Source organism: Petromyzon marinus, chromosome 63, assembly GCF_048934315.1.
Source record: "Petromyzon marinus isolate PM22_M1 ecotype Great Lakes invasive population chromosome 63, UKy_Petmar_22M1.pri1.0, whole genome shotgun sequence".
NCBI classification, from domain to species: Eukaryota; Metazoa; Chordata; class Hyperoartia; order Petromyzontiformes; family Petromyzontidae; genus Petromyzon; species Petromyzon marinus.
This window is the reverse complement of record NC_133729.1, coordinates 4,060,239-4,082,234: the sequence shown is the minus strand read 5'-3', so window position 1 is coordinate 4,082,234 and position 21,996 is coordinate 4,060,239.

Sequence of the window (21,996 nt, the reverse complement as noted above, 5' to 3'; positions counted from 1 at the left end):
CTCTTTTTTTCAGAAGCGACCTGGTCATCACAAATGATAGCTCGATGAAGTGGCTTATCAGCATCATCATCATCACGTGGAAATTTAAAACAGCGGTCAAACACTCTAAACACGTGGTGACGTTGATTCTAAATGTGGAGGGAAAAATCGGAGGATCCGGAAAAAAATCCACGCGACCACGGGGAGAGAGAGAAACACGCAAACTCCAAATATACAGCAGGCGTCAGGGTCGGAATGAACCAACGACCTCCTGCACACCAGGCGAGGTAGTTAACATCTCCTAGCCACCGTGATGATGATGAGAGAGAGACACGCAAACTCCAAATATACAGCAGGCGTCAGGGTCGGGATCGAACCCACGACCTCCTGTACACCAGGCGAGGTAGTTAACATCTCCTAGCCACCGTGATGATGATGAGAGAGAGAGAGACACGCAAACTCCAAATATACAGCAGACGTCAGGATCAGGATCGAACCCACGACCTCCTGCACACCAGGCGAGGTAGTCAACATCTCCTAGACACCGTGATGATGATGAGAGAGAGAGACACGCAAACTCCAAATATACAGCAGGCGTCAGGGTCGGGATCGAACCCACGACCTCCTGTATACCGGGCGAGGTAGTTAACATCTCATAGCCACCACTGTGGGCACCGCCTGACAGCGGCATCCAGGGAACCCCTCGGCCGTTCTCCGACCCCCTGGGGTCCGACCGTGACCTCGCGTGACCTCCCCGTGACCTTCATGTGACCTCCCCGTGACCTCCCTCTGACCTTTCGTGACCTCCTGAGATCGCGCACTTTACCCACGCGTGTTGCATCGTCGAGTGGGTGATAGCCCCCCCCACCCACCCCCCCACCCACCCCCCCACCCACCCCCCCCACCCACCCCCCCCACCCACCCCCTCACCCACCCCCCCACCCGCCCCCCTCCCCCGCCCGCCCCCCACCCCCCGTGTCGATCACCGCCATCCAGGGCCATCAGCGGTTAATTGGCAAAAAAGAAAAAAATCGATCTCGCCATCGACCGATCGATCGGTCATCGATTCCGTTTCACTCGAGACGGGTTGCAGCGCGATAACGTCTCTCTCGAGCCAGCCTGAGTCGCTCTTCTCTACCAGAGGCTACGAGCCGGCGTTGGAAATTCCACGTTACCATGGAAAGGTGTGGGGGGTGGGGCAGCGTATCCACGGGCAGCACGCTGTTGATGTTCCGCGGAGTGGCACGTCATTTTATCATCCCTAGAGGGATGATTGGTCGAGGTTAATCCCGACTGGGTATATGCAACCTTCGAAAGCCGTTTTTTTTAGGACAGCATCATCATTACCATCATCATCTTCATCACCACTCATCATCATCACCACCGTCATCATTATCATCAAAACCATCATCACCACCTTCATCATAATCACTCTAATAATCCTCGTCATCATCATCATCATCGTCTCTCAGTCGTGATATTTCAAGACATTTAATAGTAATCATCATCAGCAGCAGCAATAGCTTCATCAGCAGCGGTATCATCGTCATCCACAGAACAAGCACCACAAGTAGCAGCAGAAGCATCATCATCATCAGCAGCAGTATAATCATCATACCTATCAATAAAGCATGCCAATAGCGCTATCAAGACAGAAAACTATTTCTTTAGAACGGCCTTCTTGTGTTTCGTCTGTTGCCCTTTCTCGCACCTCCGATGAGCACGGTTGTCCACGTACGGTGGGAAAGAAGTGCAACATACATAGACTCACACAGAGACCCATAGACTCACACAGAGACCCGTAGACTCACACAGAGACCCATAGACTCACACAGAGACCCATAGACTCACACAGAGACCCATAGACTCACACACAGACCCATAGACTCACACAGAGACCCATAGACTCACACAGAGACCCATAGACTCACACAGAGACCCACATACTCACACAGAGACCCATAGACTCACACAGAGACCCATAGACTCACACAGAGACCCATAGACTCACACAGAGACCCGTAGACTCACACAGAGACCCATAGACTCACACAGAGACCCATAGACTCACACAGAGACCCATAGACTCACACACAGACCCATAGACTCACACAGAGACCCATAGACTCACACAGAGACCCACAGACTCACACAGAGACCCACATACTCACACAGAGACCCATAGACTCACACAGAGACCCATAGACTCACACATAGACCCATAGACTCACACATAGACCTATAGACTCACACAGAGACCCATAGACTCACACATAGACCCATAGACTCACACAGAGACCCATAGACTCACACAAAGACCCATAGACTCACACAGAGACCCACATACTCACACAGAGGCCCATAGACGCACACAGACCCATAGACTCACACAGAGATCCATAGAATTACACACAGACCCTCAGACTCACACAGAGCCTCAGAGTCTAACACACAGAGACCCATAGACTCACACAGAGACCCATAGACTCACACAGAGACCCATAGACTCACGCAGAGACCCATAAACTCACACAGAAACCCAGAGTCTCACACACAGAGACCCCTTTCTTGAGAACTGCTTCTTGTGTTGTTTAGTGTTTTGTTGTCCTTCCCCGCACCTCCGATTAGCGCGATTGGCTACGTACGGTGTGAAAGAAGTTCAACACACGTAAATGGCAGCAGGCTGTAGCCACGCAGTGTTAGCGAGGAGCCGGCGATTGCCAACGCTCTGCGGTCCTCTATACATTACAAGGCGTCATCGGGCGATGGATGCGTTGTTTGTAGGTGTGGGGAGGAAGCTGGGGCACCCTGAGAAACCCCGCGCGTGCGAGGGGGAAACGCTCTATCCCGTCCGCGGCGACAGAACAGATGGAGTACACACGTGGGCTGCACCGACTTCTCTCGGCAGAGCCAAGGGGCCACGGCTCCTCCTCGACACCCACACACGGGCCAGAAGGGAGGTGCTCAATCCCGTCTGCCTGTGCTCTACCAACCCTCGCTGCTGTTGCTGCTGCTGCCTATGCAGAGTGCTGGGTTACTGGTAACGTGGTTAGCAGCAGCGTAGCCACCACCAGCACCACGTTTTGTTTTTCTAGCTTTTTTTTGGTGATTTTGAAAACGTTTTGGTTTAGCCATGTTTGTTTGTTGTAGTACACAGAGTTAGCCTGGTAACTTTAATCGAAATTGTCTCATGGTTGTTATTGTTTGACTTGCATCCCACTGGGATTTTTGCACACAGCGTTGAAATGCGGCGCTTTTTCTGGAAGACTTTGCTGGTTTGTTTTTTTCTCCCAGGATTTTTCTGTTTGTGTGTAGCCACTTTAAGATGGTTCTTCTTTGGTTCTTTCGGTAAAGTCACGTAGAATGAGAATAAAATAATAAATTAATAAAATAAAATAACACAATGAAATTCTCACGACGTTTCGGCCACAACACAAGTGGCCTTCTTCAGGTGAAAAGAACAGACCTGTCAGGACGACAGAGCTTGAAGCTTGAAGCTCTGTCGTCCCGACAGGTCTGTTTCTTTCACCTGAAGAAGGCCACTTGTGTTGTGGCCGAAACGTCGTGAGAATTTAATTGTGTTATTTTATTTTATTAATTTATTATTTTATTCTCATTCTACGTGACTTTACCGAAAGAACCAAAGAAGATGAAACCTTGCAGTCACGAAAGCTTTAGATCGAAAGATGTTTTTGTTGCGGTTGCACCAAAATCAAGAGCCGCATGGCTCACAGGGTTATCTCCATGTATATAAAAGGCAAAGTTGTGAATGTGTGTGTCTGTTCAAAATGTTTAGCGTACTTCCCGACATGCAACAAACTTGAAATTTGCCATGTGGGTACTTTCCAGACTGTACACCATGTAAACATTATGAAAATACACTTTTTTTTTGGGGGGGGGGGAGCTCAATAATGCATTTATTTTTTGCACGGCAAGTGAGCTGTGACGTCAGATCTGTCACGTGACCCGCGCACGTGGAAGCGTAACGCATGGTAGTGTAGCGGTTAGCGCTCCGCCGCGCTACGAACCCGGCGAGCCGAGTTCGATTCCCGCTCACGGCCACCACCGGTGACGATTATTTCAACCGCTCCTGGGCCTCCCCCTAGGTCGACTCAGCCTCAAACGAGTAACTGCTGTGGTGTGTGAACATCGCCACTGGGGAGACAAAGGCGGCCGCGCGTGGTGGATCCAAATCCCGGGCGAAGCCGGGTTAGTACAGCTAGTACCTAATAAATGAAACTGAAACGTGGCTAGAGTTTGTCCCTTCCCATTCTGTGCGACTCTGTTGATAACGAATGGGCATTGGAGTGTTGTGTACGGGACTGCATTCAGCACGAGAGAAATAGATTTCTTTTTTAATGCGCTCACAAAGTGAATCGCGGACGTTCAGACTCGATAATCCCACGACGTTTAATTTTCGTGGCGAGAATGCGACAAAAAAACCTACCGACAATGACTTATAGCGATGCTAATAACGCTCGTTATTAAAACAAATAAGATTTCATTATTTTCCCCCACAATTTCAGCACCGAATGGAATTTACTTCATTTATACAAATTAATACTGATCACACACACACAAACAAAAGACAAAGCTCCCCCGTATAGCCTTTGATAGACTGTAGGGGCAAGTGCTGTTAGCGAGCAGCCCCTATGAATGCCGGGACGGCACACGAGGGGGTGGGTGGCCGACACCACGCCCGGCCGCCTTTGTCTCCCCAGTGACCATGCTTACACAGCACACCAGGTACTCATTTGAGGCTGAGTCGACCCAGGACCTGTACAGATAATCTGTTGGTGGCCGTGAGCGGGAATCGATCTCGGGTCGCTGGGTTAGTAGCGCAGCGTAGCGCTAACCCCTATACTACCGCTCCCCCAGCACAGGCATACGTACACATAGCAACACACTTAGAACTCACCACACATACCATACTCCACACACACACACATGCGCCCGAGTCAGGAATTGAACCCAGGTTACCCCGTGTTGCCTACACAGTCAAGTGCCCTGAGCAAGACCTCTTTAAGGCGGTCATGGTACGCTCACCATTATGAACCTCCTTATAGACAGCTAGACCCAGGGCTCGAACCCAGGTCCTCAACTCTGCTGGTTCAGTGTCTCAGACCCAGCCATTATGAAACCCCTTAGACAGAGAGACAGCCACACCCCTGGGTCAAACTCAGGTCCCAAACGCTGCTGCTTCAATGTCTCAGACACAGTCATCATGAACCATCTTAGAGAGATACACACCCAGACCCCGGGGATCAAACTTAGGTCTTAAACACTGTTGGCTCAGTGTCGCATCCACAGCCATGATGAAACCACTTAGAGAGGCACAGCCAGACTTAGAACTCCTGGCTGGGTGATTCTGACCCAGGTATATATATAATTACTGCACTATTTCAAATGAGAAAAATCAACCATTTAAGTGATTGTTTAACCGAAACCCCCCCCCCCCCCCCCCGTTTAATCAGCGGTAATTTCCCTGAAAATGAATCAATATACAATCTATTTAAACCCACTCTGTGATTCAACACACACACACAAATACACGACACAAGAAACAAAGATCCCCCGTGTAGCCTTTACCAGACTATTGAGGGCAAGTGCTGTTAGCGGCGAGTAGCAGCACCTACGAAGGCCCGCACGGCGCACCAAAAGCACGCCCGGCCGCCTTTGTCTCCCCGGTATTGGTTCACAGTCCTCACCGCGTGCTCAATCAAGACCGAACCGACCGAGCGGAAGTCCACGAATGATCCAGACTTGTTTTGTCGCTAACGGCAAATGTGTCTGGGAGTCGAACTTGGGCTGCATGTACAGCATGTACGTTGAACTTCTTTCGCACCGTACGTAGCCAACCGCGCTAATCGGAGGTGCGGAGGTTGAGGGTGGACAGCAAACTAAACACAGCCAAGCAGTTCTAAAGAATGTAGTTTGCCAATCTAGATGATGATTTACAAACTGCAAAGTTTCAGTGGCTTCCTGATATCGGAGGGCAGAGCGTTCCAGACGGCCGCATCATCAACATCACCACAGCCATCACGACCATGCGGGTGCCTCCTCAATATCACCATCATCAACATCATCATCATCATCACCACCACCACCACCATCATTTATGCACCGTATGTTGAACCTCCAATCGTGAGGTTGCGGGCAAAGGACAACAAACTAAACACGACAAGCAGTTCTGAAGGAATGAGTTCGTCAATCTGGACGATGATTTAAAAGTGCCACAGCGCCCAGTGGGCTTCCAAACATCGTGGCGCTTACACTGAGAGGCAACAGGAGGACGACGTGAAATAGAGGACACACGCAGGGTCCCAGAGACATCGTCACACGTGATCCTCATTCAGCAGTGGATAGACCATGCATGTGTTCATAACTTCTTTCGCACCGTACGTAGCCAACCGTGCTAATCGGAGGTGCGGGGGGAAGGACAACAAACTAAACACACAACAAAGCAGTTCTAAACAAATGAGTTTGACAATCTAGATGATGATGATGATTTCAAAGTGCCATAGCTCCCAGTGGCTCCCTAACATCGGAAGGAAGAGAGCGTTCCAGACGGCCACAGAAGCAGCGCATCTGGAAGCAACGCGGTGCGATGTGGTGGCCACTGTCGTCTCGTGCGCTAACCACTGCACCACCACTCCCCCCCCCCCCCCCACTCTCAGTTTAACACGGGAGCATTTCTCCACAAATCTGGCTTTCCGCCTGGTGAAGCTAGTTTGTAATTACTAGCGAAACGTCGTACTCAGATTGTAAATGTCGTGACTTGGTTCTCCAACACACCCGGTGTGTGCTGGACTAGTGACCACTTGGCCACGTTCTGTTTATGCGACAACCCTTATTAGTTGGCTGTGTCGGGTGGTGGTGGGTTTAACGACACATTTATATATTCACGCAATCCAACCGAAAAAAGACCTGTGTAATGACAGTAGGATCAACCTACGGTGTGAGTGGACTAGTGGCCACGGGAGGTAATGACAGGGGAGTCAGCCTGCAGTGCGAATAGACTGGTGGCCACGGGAGGTAATGACAGGGGAGTCAGCCGGCAGTGCGAATGGACTAGTGGCCACGGGAGGTAATGACAGGGGAGTCAGCCTGCAGTGCGAATGGACTAGTGGCCACGTGAGGTAATGACAGGGGAGTCAGCTTGCAATACGAGTGGACCGGTGGCTACGGGAATGATCGAGAATAGGAGCGTGTCTAGGTGACGGAAGAGAACAGTGGAGTCAGCTGGTAGAACGAGTGGTCTAGAACCGTCGAGAAGGTTCGGGAATGGGGGCGTGGCCACGCACCGTATATAAGTGAGATGCGCGGGAGACTCGGGGCTGCTGCGGTGGGGGTCTCCCCCTGCCCGAGTGTGAGCACGTGGCCCCTTAAATAAAGAAACCATCACAAGGAAAGTGCGCCGAAATCGCCGTTACGCCTGTATTATGGATAACATTAAAGTTCCGATTTAAAGCTTTCGTGACTGCAATGATTCATCTTCTATTTTATTTTATCAATTTATTATTTTATTCTCATTCTACGTGACTTTACCGAAAGAACCAAAGAAGATAACATTAAAGTGTTATATATTTTTTATTGGGCTCTAGCCCAATAACGCACTGGCCGGTTCAGTCCGATCTGCAGGCGCGGCCGTTGAATATCAACGCTGCAAGTTCCTTTAAGTCGCCGCCCAAGTATTGGCCACGGTTTATTGGCGGCAGGTCACGTTCTGGTGGGGGAAAGTGTGTCGGTGACTCCGAGCTCACACCACGTGACGCTTCGGGCCCAGGGTGGAAGAGTAGGATGCAATGGGTGACGTGAGTTGGCAATTGCGGGGCTGCGCCTGTGACTCCTGTACGCAGTGCGCCTTCCGCTAGCGGTGACGTGAGTTGGCAATTGCGGGGCTGCGCCTGTGACTTCAGTACGCAGTGCGCCTTCCGCTAGGGGTGACGTGAGTTGGCAATTGCAGGGCTGCGCCTGTGACTCCTGTACCCAGTGCACCTTCCGCTAGCGGTGACGTGAGTTGGCCATTGCAGGGTTTGCGCCTTTACCTGTGACTCCAGTACGCAGTGCGCTTGGTATATAAAAAGAACGTGTTAAGTTTTTACATCAATCTTCTCAGCGGGTAAACAACAACAACAAAAGGCCATAAACTCTTTGTAACAGCCGCCTGACTTGATTAGCATTTCTCACATAACTCACAAATGGCATTGTTTATTTGCGTAATAAAAATGCACTAATGTGCATTAATGCGACTGCCAGTGGAAAGTTAAATTAACTTTTGCGGTCAGGTCGATGATTGTGTTATGGTTGATGATTGTTGTTGCAAAGTAATTGGTATTTGTTAAAAGTTATAATAATTTTATTATAATAACGTCGACTGTCTCTAAACTTCTAAAGCGTTTCAGATACAAAATGCCTCAGGGCCTTGCACCAGACGTCTAGCAGTGCTGCCTCAATAATACTCACGTGGCCATTATGAACCCGATGAGAGAGAGAGAGAGACACCCAGACCCAGGGCTCAAACCCAGGCGTCAACACTGATGATTGAGTGATTCTGACATGGCCATTATGAACCCCATGAAAATAGACACACCCAGAACCAGGGCTCAAACCCAGGCGTCAACACTGATGGCTAAGTGATTCTGACATGGCCATTATGAACCCCATGAGAGCGAGAGACACCCAGACCCAGGGCTCAAACCCAGACATCAACACTGCTGGCTAAGTGATTCTGACATGGCCATTATGAACCCCATGAAAAAGAGACACACCCAGACCCAGGGCTCGAACCCAGGCATCAACACTGATGGCTAAGTGATTCTGACATGGCCATTATGAACCCCATGAAAAAGAGACACACCCAGACCCAGGGCTCAAACCCAGGCATCAACGCTGATGGCTAAGTGATTCTGACATGGCCATTATGAATCCCATGAGAGCGAGAGACACCCAGACCCAGGGCTCAAACCCAGACATCAACACTGCTGGCTAAGTGATTCTGACATGGCCATTATGAACCCGATGAGAGAGAGAGAGACACCCAGAACCAGGGCTCAAACCCAGGAATCAGCACTGATGGCTAAGTGATTCTGGCATGGCCATTATAAACCCGATGAGAGAGAGAGCCACCCAGAACCAGTGCTCAAACCCAGGCATCAGCACTGATGGCTAAGTGATTCTGGCATGGCCATTATGAACCCCATGAAAATAGACACACCCAGACCCAGGGCTCCAATCCAGGACTCAACAATGATGGCTAAGTGATTCTGACATAGCCATTATGAACCCCATGAGAGAGAGAGACACCCAGACCCAGGGCTCAAACCCAGACATCAACACTGCTGGCTAAGTGATTCTGACATGGCCATTATGAACCCGATGAGAGAGAGAGACACCCAGAACCAGGGCTCAAACCCAGGAATCAGCACTGATGGCTAAGTGATTCTGGCATGGCCATTATGAACCCGATGAGAGAGAGAGACACCCAGAACCAGTGCTCAAACCCAGGAATCAGCACTGATGGCTAAGTGATTCTGGCATCGCCATTATGAATCCCATGAAAAAGAGAGACACCCAGACCCAGGGCTCAAATCCAGGACTCAACACTGCTGTATAATTAATTCTGACATGGCCATCATTAACCCAATAATAGTTCAATTCAGATGACTCACTGTTGCAGGTTCAATGATCCGGATATTTGATACTTACAATGAAAACGTCCGCCGACAATACGAATATTAATGTGAAGATCAACTACGCTTTGTCAATCCACTGCTGGGTTACGGCCTTCCCACGCAATGCTTCGGATATGACTCGCCACTGATGTTAGCCGGAACTGGGAAGTCAACTCAGGTGGCCAGGATCACAGTGCAGGCTGCGGGCCGATGCCACAGCGGTGTCACGGTCAGCAAACATACAATCCAGAGATGTTAACTACCTCGCCTGGAGTACAGGTGGTCGTGGGTTCGATCCCGACCCTGACGTCTGCTGCTGCTGTATGTTTGGAGTTTGCGTGTCTCTCTCTCATCATCATCATCATCACGGTGGCTAGGAGATGTTAACTACCTCGCCTGGTGTACAGGAGGTCGTGGGTTCGATCCCGACCCTGACGCCTGCTGCTGCTGTATGTTTGGAGTTTGCGTGTCTCTCTCTCTCATCATCATCACGGTGGCTAGGAGATGTTAACTACCTCGCCTGGTGTACAGGAGGTCGTGGGTTCGATCCCGACCCTGACGCCTGCTGCTGTATATTTGGAGTTTGCGTGTCTCTCTCTCCCCGTGGCGGTCGCGTGGATTTTTCTCCGGGTTTCCTCCCGTTCCCCCCTCTCTACGTGAATAATCAACGTCACGACTCCAGAGAGTGTTTGCCTGCTGCTGCTGCTACAAAGTCCCACGTGATGACGATGCTCAGCCGCCACTTCTCGCTGAGCTGCTACCATTTGTGATAGCCAGGGTCGCTGATGACAAACGAGCCACCGCTTAGCAGCTCGGTGGGGTCACTTGCCCGGTACAATTAAAACAAATGTTTCAATGGCTTTAGCTTAGGGGCCGTACAAAAATGACGTCACGCGATTTTTGACGATTTTTTTACCCCTCCCCCTTCGTCACACGACGTCACAAAAAGTCAGACCCCCCCCCCCCCCCTCAAATATGACGTCACAAAGCTCTGCCCCTCCCCCCACCCCCCCAAAAAATAAAACATGATTCTAATCGTCATCATCATCATCATTAGACCTCCTTTGCCAGTACCAAAATGTAATGATAGGGGTTTTTCCCCTTTTTTAATGGCAATAAAACTGAAACCTTTTTTTACAAGGATTCATGTGACTGCATTAACCACAATACCTGCAGTCAAAATGCAAACAAAAAACACACTATGATAATATGATGCATTGTCCTTGAAACTGATTGGTCCACACCAAGGGACGGCTTTCTTTTGAGCCTCGATCTAATTATTATTATTATGCTTCTAATCGCTTTAAACTATTGTTGTCATTGTAGTGCGAATTTAATGTGGCGCTGCACTCTGATGTTGTAGGGAAAAAAACATTTATGTTGTCTATATGGATTTAAAGTTGCGCATTTTGATGTGACGTCACGTTACTCAAACCACCCCCCCCCCTCGTCACACATCGTCACAAATGTCTGACCCCGCCCCCCCCCCAGGTGCGTGACGTCATTTATGGACGGCCCCTTACAGGCACGTGCTACTCCGGTGCAGATGGCAGGCATTAACGACACACGTGATTCGCTGCTACTGGCTGCTGCGTTAACAATCAAACAAACAATGATTTACATTGCGTAAAGTGGCGTGATTGATCCGTAGATGCCACCAAGGCGCCGCCACAGTGTATGGAAAGCCAGGAAATGAACAGACGCTGGCGGGGTATACAAGGGCTGGAATTAGGTGGGGGTAGGGTTGAGTTGCCTCTCTACTGGTTTAGAGAGCTCTCACGACTCTGATTGACTTATTACCAAAGGCACTCACTCACTAACTCATCAACTAACTCACCCACCCACCCATCCACCCACTCATCCACCCACTCACTCACCCACTCACCTACTCATTTACTCACCCACTCATCCACTTACCCACTCATCTACCCACCCACCCGCTCACCCACCCACTCACCCATCCACCCACCCACTCATCCATCCACCCACCCACTCACCCACCCACTCTTTCACCCACCCACTCACCCACCTACTCACCCATCCACCCACCCCCTCACTCACCAACCCACTCATCCACCTACTCACCCACTCACTTACCCACTCACTCACCAACCTACTAACTCACCCACACACTCATTCACTCACCCACTCACTCACCCACCCACTCACCCACTCACCCACCCACCTACTCACCCACCCACTCACCCACCTACTAACTCACCTACCCACTCATTCACCCACTCACTCACTCATCCACTCACCCACCCACTCACTCACCCACTCACTCATTCGCCCACTCACCCACGTGACAGACCTACACATCTCTCACGACTCAGCGGCAGCCTCTCGACCACCGCCAGCAACGGAGCCTTGGCGTGGGGAGTCTTGAGGAGAAGGCGGCTGGAAGATCTCCGTGATCTCCTTGGAGACCCCGACATGGATCAGTGCCTGGGGATATTGCGTTGGCAGCGTTGGCACAGCAGGCTCGATCTTAATCAATATTTGAATACAAAATAACAGGTCCCTGCAGGGTGGGCTGGTAGGAACATTGGAATTTTGCGCAATTTTATGACATTGTTACTTCCAAATGTTGGGTGCAATAAGACATATCAAGTCTCTGCGCTGTCTATTGCTGATTTTACACCCAACAGCACGAGATTTCACTTCGTTAAAGTATTGAAAGGGGACGGACGGACGGACACATTAATCTATTGCAGGCTGGTACACTCAGTTTACAACTTCGTTCCTACCAGTATTAATGACGTCAATAAGGGCACTCTCTAAGTGGCCTTGCAGGAAAGAAAGAAAAATATATAGTGACGTTTCGGAAATTGGGCCTTCTTCATGTGCTATGATATAATAACCGCACAGATGGATTCAATATTCCTCGACTCGCCGACCGACCCCCCCCCTCACCCCTTTGGAGTTACAATAGGAAATGACAATAACGTTATAATAGCGTTGCAATAGGCAATTACAATAGCGTTACAATAATGTTACACTAGCGTTACAATAGCCAATTACCATAGGCAATTACAATAGCGTTACAATAAGCAATTACAACAGCGTTACAATACAATAGGCAATCACAACAGTGTTACAGGAGCATTGCAATAGGCAATTACAATAGCGATACAATACAATAGGCAATTGCAATAGCGTTACAATAAGCAATTACAACAGCGTTACAATACAATAGGCAATCACAATAGCGTTACAATAGCCAATAAGGATCCGTCAGAATACATAACTGTGGACCCAGGCCTCAATCTAATTAAAGTAATTTAATTTACTTTAACTCATATTCTTGGTTATTTCGGTAAAGTCACGTTGAAGGGAAACAATAAAATATAAATAAAACAATATTATTTTTTTATTGTTTCCCTTCAACGTGACTTTACCGAAAGAACCAAGAAAATGAATAACTGCAGTCACGAAAGCTTTAAATAAAAATTTACTTTAACTCATTCAATAAATTTTTCACTCGAAATATCCCCAGAACGCTGCTGCTGCTGCTGTTGTAGTGGCAGGCTTTGAAGTTGTCGTAGCTAATTACCGGACATCCTTGAAAACAAAATTGTGTTGATAGCTCGTCGGATTCCTCCAAGTGTGAATAAACATTCTGATTCAGAATTATTGGCGTAAGTCAGGCACGACCACTAAGAAGAGATCAAGGCACGCCCGTGCATAATAATCCTATAGTACTGTACCCTATAATTCCTGTAATCCTATTAAATATTTTTTGTAACATATGCATTTTGGATTCATCATCGACAGGACCAGGAGGAGCCGATGTGACATTTCAAGGTGTACACGTGGGAAGATCGTTCCAGACTGTTCCGGCAAAAAAAAAGGTTAAGCACTACGCGAAACCGTTAAATAATTCACCCCGAACTATAAACTTTGTGAAATACATGAATTTTTTTTCGTAATGTATTTCTAGGCTAGCTTGCCAAGCACTCGGTCTCATTAACATCTACTTTATCTGTCTATGTGTTACCGTTATCCAGACAGCTCATGTAGCCGTATCTTATATTTTGATTACTCCTCCTCCCGCCCGCCCTTCTCATCATCCTCCTCATCCTCCTCCTTTGCTGTATCCACGTCGATTCCCACAAGACCGATGAACACATTAGTACGGGATCCAGTTACTTGTCGACGGCAGTATTGGTTCAACGCAAATCAGCTCTGGACCAGTTTCAACATTCAGTATCTCATCAGCAGCAGCAGCAACATAACTTTTTTTTTTATTGGGTTTGATCGCAGGAATAGAAAATATGTCGTAAACCCACCTTGCCAGAATTTTGGCAATGGCCTGACGATGCTGGTTGTTGTTGTTGTTGTGGTTGTTGATTTTTGTAATCGCCAGCGAAACGTCGTTAACTTATTTGTAAATATTCTTGGTTCTTTCGGTAAAGTCACGTAGAAGGGAAACAATAAAATAATAAAAATATAAAACGATAAAATTATCACGACGTTTCGACTGCAACACAAGCAATCATCATCAGGTGTGAAAACCACAGCGAGAAAATTTGAAAAAAGTGGCGGTTATTTTTAACGTTAGCACCACGGAGAGCGATTTGGCAGTTATTCAGATGGACGAGTCCATCTATGTTCGGAAAAGAGGTGGGAGGGAGACGAAAATAATGGATGTGGTCTGAAAGCCACCGTTAGCGTGAACAATCAATTAAGACCCGAAATGGTTTTATCAAATCCTTCCAATGATTGCTAAGCCAGAACCCATCATTTGTAAATGTTGATGTGGCTTGTGACGAGGTGAAAGTTGAGGGTCACACACCCTGGCTTACCTCTGGTGGTGTCAGTTACAGCTGGTGGGACCGGCCTTAGGGGAAGTCTGTCTATGCAGATTGACCGGATATAAATGGGGCAACAATTCAATGGGCGGGGGGGGGGAAGACGTGACGTGTAGAGCAGGGGCGTGGCACCAGCAGACAGCAGCAGCAGCAGCATCCAGGAGCCGGAAGCCTCAACATACAGCGGAAATGTGGAGGCACCACCACAAGGGGGAGGCAGCGGGGCTCTGAGTGCTGTTGGTGTGGAGGCACCACCCCATGGGAGCTACCAACTCTACCTACAACGCGAGTGTGGAGACACCACCCCATGGGAGCTACCAACTCTACCTACAATGCGAGGGGAGAGACACCACCCCATGGGAGCTACCAACTCTACCTACAACGAGAGGGGAGAGACACCACCCCAAGGGAGCTACCAACTCTACCTACAACGAGAGGGGAGATACCACCCCAAGGGAGCTATCAACTCTACCTACAACGAGAGTGTGGAGACAGGAATTTCTTGTTTGGATGTTGAGTTTGGTCACGTGACCAGGGAGTTACGATTTGACATCCTCTAAGCCATGCGGCAGGGTATCAGCCAATACACAGAGTACAAAATGGTGGCACAAATAGCGTCCCAGTGAAGACAGCTGCAGCTGTTCATTGTGGGACTTTAAGAAGCATTGTCTGTAAGTTCGTTTATGTTCTTATACTACTGGGAATGCTGTTATAATGTTGGAATGGCCGTTATAATGCCGTTAAATTGTTATGATAAATATGAGGCCTAGTTAACAACGAAGCCTGCCACTTGCCTTATTGTGAATGTTACTTGTAATTTAATAAGTCGAGTCAGACTTGTACCCATGTAACCTTATTGCGATCTTGAGAGTAAGGATGACGAAATATCTCATCCACAGTTCAGTGTTCTGTGTAATGCTGTACATTTAGGCTGCAGTATGGTGATTACACGATGTGCCCTTATTTAACACAGTAGCTTATTCTCTTGTGTAGCTATTCAGTACTAATGGAGGTGCCTGGTCCATCCAGGATCTATTGTTGAGTTTCATGTTATCTAAGACAATGTTATGATGTTGTGTTCATTCATAGTATTGATATTTCCAAGTATTAACAGATGCCGTATTTGTGCTGTTTTTTTCCATCAGTTTTACCTCGTTCAGTTCATTGAATACGTTTGGAGTCGGATGTTCACCCTGGCTCTGAAGGTTTATTGAACCAGAGGTTATCTACTCGGATAGTGGTGCGACGCATCACACAGCGAAGCTGAGACAGGAGCCACCGGCTCTACCTACAACGAGAGTGTGGAGACACCACCCCAATAACACGCAATTGTTCGGATCTTAAAATACACAGTTGAGATTTTAATAACAATAAATAAACAAAAGGTAAAACGAATAATGAGCGGGGCGCGTCTCCGGTGCGCGAGGTGATGGCGTCCCATCTTGCACACATCCCACCCATCGCATGGAGATACACGGAAGGCTCCTTGAGTGGATTGGCTTGGGCCGCTTGTGTGTTTTCTCATCTTTCTCGCCTCCCTCTCCCCTCCCCTCGCCACCACCCCCCCTTCTCCCCTCCCTCCGCCGTGTGTACCCAGGCCGTGTTCGGAGTCGTGTAGCAATTTGCCATCCAACGCTGCCATGGCGAGTGATTTCTTTTTTTTCTCCATCAAAATGAACATGGGAAATCGCGGCGCGCCTCTGAAATTGATTCGTTTGTTGCACGGCAGCACCCCCAAACCCCCCCCCAACCTCAGCCCCACCACCCCCAGCCCCGAGAGAGTGAATTCTTAAAGAAAGAAAAAAAAGACAGCTTTTGTTTTATTTAGATCAACCGGCTGTGTTTTCTCACGAAATAGATTTTGCGGTGAGATTGGGGTGTTGCCCTCTGTGTGTTTTGTGAGGACCAGAGGTCACTTTACGAAACTAGAAGACGAAGAAGAATGGGATCTCAGTGGTAGCTCCGTGATATCCGCTTCCGCGGGCCGTTTTGAGAGGCCCAGTTGCAGGGTCTCAAAACCCAAAAATTGTTTCCTGGCTCAATGTCCTCTGTTGGGCATGATGAACCTAAGGCAGCGGTCTTCATTGCAAGGCCACCGCGGGCCACTGGGAGGTCCCTGGTGGCCTTTAGTGCGGCCCGCTGACGCTGCGCCCCGCCTGACAAAACACAAACCCAACAATGGTTTCAAATGGTGTGGCGGCCCTCACTCTCACTCACCCACACTGATGATGTCTTATCGGCGAAAGCGGCCCCCATCCCCTCCTCCCGCCTTTGAAAATTCGTTAAGAACATTGGGCTAAGGGGAACCCAGGCCCAGCACTCTAACACAGGGGCTGAGTTGCCGGTTCAGTGTCTCTGACATGGCCATTCTGAGTTCCCTCGCGAGAGAGAGAGAGACCCAGGAGTCAAACCCAGGTCCTCAACACTGCTGGCTCAGTGTCTCTGACACGGCCATTCTGAGTCCACCGAGAGACACCCAGACCCAGGAGTCAAACCCAGGTCCTCAACACTGCTGGTTCAGTGTCTCTGACACGGCCATTCTGAGTCCACCGAGAGAGAGACACCCAGACCCAGGAGTCAAACCCAGATCCTCAACACTGCTGGTTCAGTGTCTCTGACACGGCTATTCTGAGTCCACCGAGAGAGAGACACCCACATACTCAGGAGTCGAACTTGTGCTGGCTCAAATGATGAACTCACGGATGGCGATGGGCTAATTACCGTTGGCGCCAGGCGGAGATGAAGACACGTGGCGTTTGTAGGTTTGTAGATTTGTAGAACTTAATTTGCACCGTGTGTAGCCAACAGCGCTCATCAAATACGGAGGCGACTCAGGGGGTGGATTTGGTGCGATCTCTGCATGGCGCTGTCAAGAAGCTAATTGCTTCACACTGGACAACCCCCCCTCCTCCCCCCCTCCTCCCCCCTTCCTCTCCCCCTCCCCCGCGTCCCCCCCGTCTCCTTTCCTACCGATATTAGGAAACGACTTGGAGCTATGGCACTTTAAAATCATCATCTAAATTGACGAACGCATTTGTGTGGTTATTGTGTTCTCGACTCCTCCCCACCCGCACCTCCAACTAGGACGCATATACTAACACAGAGACCCATAGACTCACACAGAGACGCATAGACTCACACAGAGACACATATACTAACACAGAGACCCATAGACTCACACAGAGACGCATAGACTCACACAGAGACACATATACTAACACAGAGACCCATGGACTCACACAGAGATGCATAGACACACAGAGACAGATATACTAACACAGAGACCCATAGACTCACACAGAGACGCATAGACTCACACAGAGACACATATACTAACAGAGTCCCATTTCTTTAGAACTGTGTGTGTATGTTTGTGGTCATTCCCCCGCACCTCCGAATTAGCGCGGTTGAACTGCGTGCGGTGCGAAAGAAGTCCAGCACACAAACAAAACTCCCCCGTGATCGATTCAATAAACGCCGGAGCTCCGTTTGGCCGGACCGTGGTGACGGTGGTCGCGGTGGCTACGCTGCTGCACGTGGCCGCCTGTGATCCACCACTAGAATCAGAGACCTTTCATTTGGACTTGCAGGAGGAATCCGATGAGCTGTGAAGCTCTTTTTTTACTCTCACAGATGTCCGGAAGGGGCTGGTCCGTGTGTCGGCGGCGGCGGCAGCGGCAGCAGCAGCGAGGGTTGTTGGATCACCGCACGGATGGGGTCGTGAAGCTGCTCTGCTAGGTAGGAGGCGAGGGTACAGCCAAGGTGTGTGGACTAATCTCCATCTGTTCCACCTCACTCCGTCTAAGCCGTGGGTGGGTGTCTCGAGGAGTAGGAGCCGTGCCCCCTGGCGCTGCCGGGAGTAGACGTCACAGCCAAAGTGTGTGGACTAATCCCCATCTGTTCCATCTCACTCCCTTCCCGCCCGTGGCAGGACACCTCTCTCAGGCGAGACCAGGCGGCTCCTCGTCCCGTCTAAACGATTTACTCTCACTGAAGTTTTCATTCGACCAGGCAAGGCCTGAAGTGAAGCAGCCACAACGCTCTAAACGCGCGTCGTCGGTTCTAAACGTGGAGGGGAAATCCCGGAATCGAGCCGGTCAGAATTCTGTGTCTGTGATAGTCCCTGTGATAGCGTATATTTCGGTCTTTAAATTTACCCAGGTAAGCTGCGTAGCCATTCTTTCAGAAGCGACCTGTGGCAATCGCAATCAGTCGCAGCTCAACTGGGTGGCCTATCGTCATCGTCGTCATCATTGTCGTCATCGTCGTCATCGACATCGTCATCATCGTCGTCATCGACATCGTCATCAGCGTCGTCATCATCGTCATCATCGTCGTCATCATCATCGTCATCATTGTCATTGACATCGTCATCATTGTCGTCATCATCATTGTCATCATCGTCATCATCATCATCATCATTGTCATCATCGTCGTCATCGTCATCATTGTCGTCATCATCAACGTCATCATCAACGTCATCATCGTCGTCATCATCATTGTCACCATCGTCGTCATCATCATTGTCGTCATCATCGTCGTCATCATCATTGTCATCATCGTCGTCATCACCATCGTCATCATCGTCATCATCGTCATCATCAACGTCATCATCAACGTCATCATCGTCGTCATCATCATTGTCGCCATCGTCATCATCATCGTCGTCATCGTCGTCATCATCATCGTCATCATCGTCATCATCATCGTCATCATCATCGTCATCATCGTCATCATCAACAACGTCATCATCAACGTCATCATCGTCGTCATCATTGTCACCATCGTCGTCATCATCATCGTCATCATCATCGTCATCATCAACGTCATCATCAACGTCATCATCGTCGTCATTATTGTCACCATCGTCGTCATCATCAACGTCATCATCAACGTCATCATCGTCGTCATGACTGTCACCATCATCGTCGTCATCATCATCATCATCAGCCAAACACTCTAAATGAGTGACGTTCGTTGTAAATGTGGAGAGAAAAACCCGCAGGACCCGGAGAAAAAATCCACGCGACCACCGCGGGGAGAGCGAGCGAGGGAGACACCGCAAACTCCAGCTATACATTACAAAATATATACAAATTAAACAAAACAAAAAAATATCTATTCTTTTTTTCCTACCAGCTATGTCGCTCTTTTTGTCAGAAGCGACATGGCCATCACAAACGATAGCTCAACGAAAGTGGCTTTCCGCCACCACCACCACCATCATCACCATCGTGTGAAAGTGTACAGAAGCCAATTAACTCTAAACGCGTGACGTCAATTCGCAACGTGTGGGAGGAAAAATAGAGGACTTCGAGGCAAATCCACGCGACCACGTGGAGAGAGAGAGACACGCAAACTCCAAATACACACAGCGGGCGTCAGGGTCTGAGTGGATCGCACCCAGATGACATCAACCCCGCACGCCTACTCGTGTGGAAGTGAAGTTGGCGATCGCTAACAGCACTTGCCCCAACAGACTGTTAAAGGCTCCACGGGTGATCTTTGTCTGTAGCGACGGTAATGTGTGTGTCTGTGTGTGTGTGTCTGTGTGTGTCTCTGTGTGTGTATGTCTCTGTGTGTGTCTGTGTGTGTATGTCTCTGTGTCTGTCTCTGTGTGTGTCTGTGTTTCTGTGTGTGTCTCTCTGTGTGTGTCTCTGTGTTTTGAACTTGGCGACCCGGGTTCGATTCCCGCTCACGGCCAACACCAGTGACGATTATCTGAACCGGTCCCGGGCCTCCCCTAGGTCGACTCAGTCTCAAGTGAGTATCTGGTGCGGTGTGTAAACATTGCCACTAGGGAGACAAAGGCGGTCGGGCGTGGTGCTGGCCACCCACCCCCTCGTGTACCGTTCCGGCCTTCATAGGTGCTCGCTAACAGCACTTGCCCCTACAGTCTGTTAAGGCTATATGGGGGATCTTTATCTTTGTTTTGTGTGTGTCTCTGTGTGTCTGTGTCTCTGTGTGTGTTTACGTATGGGGAGCGGTGGTGTAGCAGTTAGCGCTACGCTGCGCTACGAACCCGGCGACCCGGGTTTAATTCCCGCTCACGGCCAACACCGGTGACGATTATCTGAACCGGTCCTGGGCCTCCCCCAGGTCGACTCAGCCTGAAATGTGTTTCCTGGAGCGGTGCGTAAAAAACATTGGCCACTGGGGAGACAAAGGCGGCCGGGCGTTGTCCTGGCCACCCACCCCCTCGGTGTGCCGTGCCGGCCTTCATAGGACTTGCCCCAACAGTCTGTTACAGGCTATACGGGGGATCTTTGTCTTTGGGGGGAGGGAGGGGGGGGCAGTGGCTTCATGACACCTGCAGCCGCGTCCGCATCGGCCCAGCGCTCGTGGGAGGCCGCGAATAAATTCTGGTGAAATTGAGTCTCACTACACGAAGTGACGACCTCTCTCCGCGTCTCTCTCTCTCTTCCGAAAAGGAAGAAGAATGGGTCATCATGGCCATGCCGGACTCAATGGGCCAGTAACGTTGATGATCACGGTGTGAACTTAAGATATTGGTGCGTGTGCGTGTCTCTCCCTCCCAAGCAGGTTCATAATGGCCGTGTCAGAATCACTCAGCCAGTCACTTTGATGATCATCGTGTGAAGCCAAGATCTGTGTTTGTGTGTGTGTGTCTCTCTCTCCCAAGCAGGTTCACAATGGCCATGTCAGAATGACTGATCATCTCGGTTTCACTTTAAACCTAGGGGAAGCCCAGGACCGGCTCAGATAATCGTGTGTGTATATGTCCGCCGTGAGCGGGAATCGAACTCGGGCTGCCGGGTTTGCAGTACAGTGTGTTAACCGCTACAACAACAACCGCCATTCGCCACTAAGTGGGGGTGACGTCACCACGACGCTTGTGCCAGGCCATGTGCACCTTGAGGCCACGTGAAGTGTCGAACGCCCGCTGGCAGGAGGTCACGGGGCAGACCCAGGTGCCACGGGTCGACTGACTGAGATGACTGGCTGATGCACCACCTGTGCCCCCTACTGTGCCAACCTGCTGTGCTTTAGCCACACGGCACTCCGCTCGTTGTTGTGAGCGTCGCTCCTCCGCCCTCCGTTGTTGTTGGAGGGCGAATGCCTCTAACTTCCCAGTAGCGTCCTTCACGAGCCTCCTCCACAGAGGCCGATCTTGACACCGCTGGTACCAGTCATCGGCAAGTCCACTCAGCTCCACGTTCTCCTGTACCACATCACTCCATATCTTCTCTAGCCCGTGCCGCGCCCGTTTAGCCCCCTCGATCCGGCCGAACAAAAGCTGTTTCGGCATGCGGTGGCTGGGCATGCGGGCTACATGACCCAGCGAACGCAGCCTTGCCTGCCGGAGGAGCTCACCGATGGGACCTTGCCCAGATCTTTCAAGGATTTGTGAGCTCCACACACAATCCAGCCTGGTTAAACCCAGGGTGGATCGTAGGCAGGCTAGCCGAAATGTTTCTAACCGGCGAAGATGTTCCATTAGGGGGGTCCACGTTTCGCAAGCGTAGAGAAGGGAGGGAATGACCGTGGCCGAGAAGACCTGAAGCTTA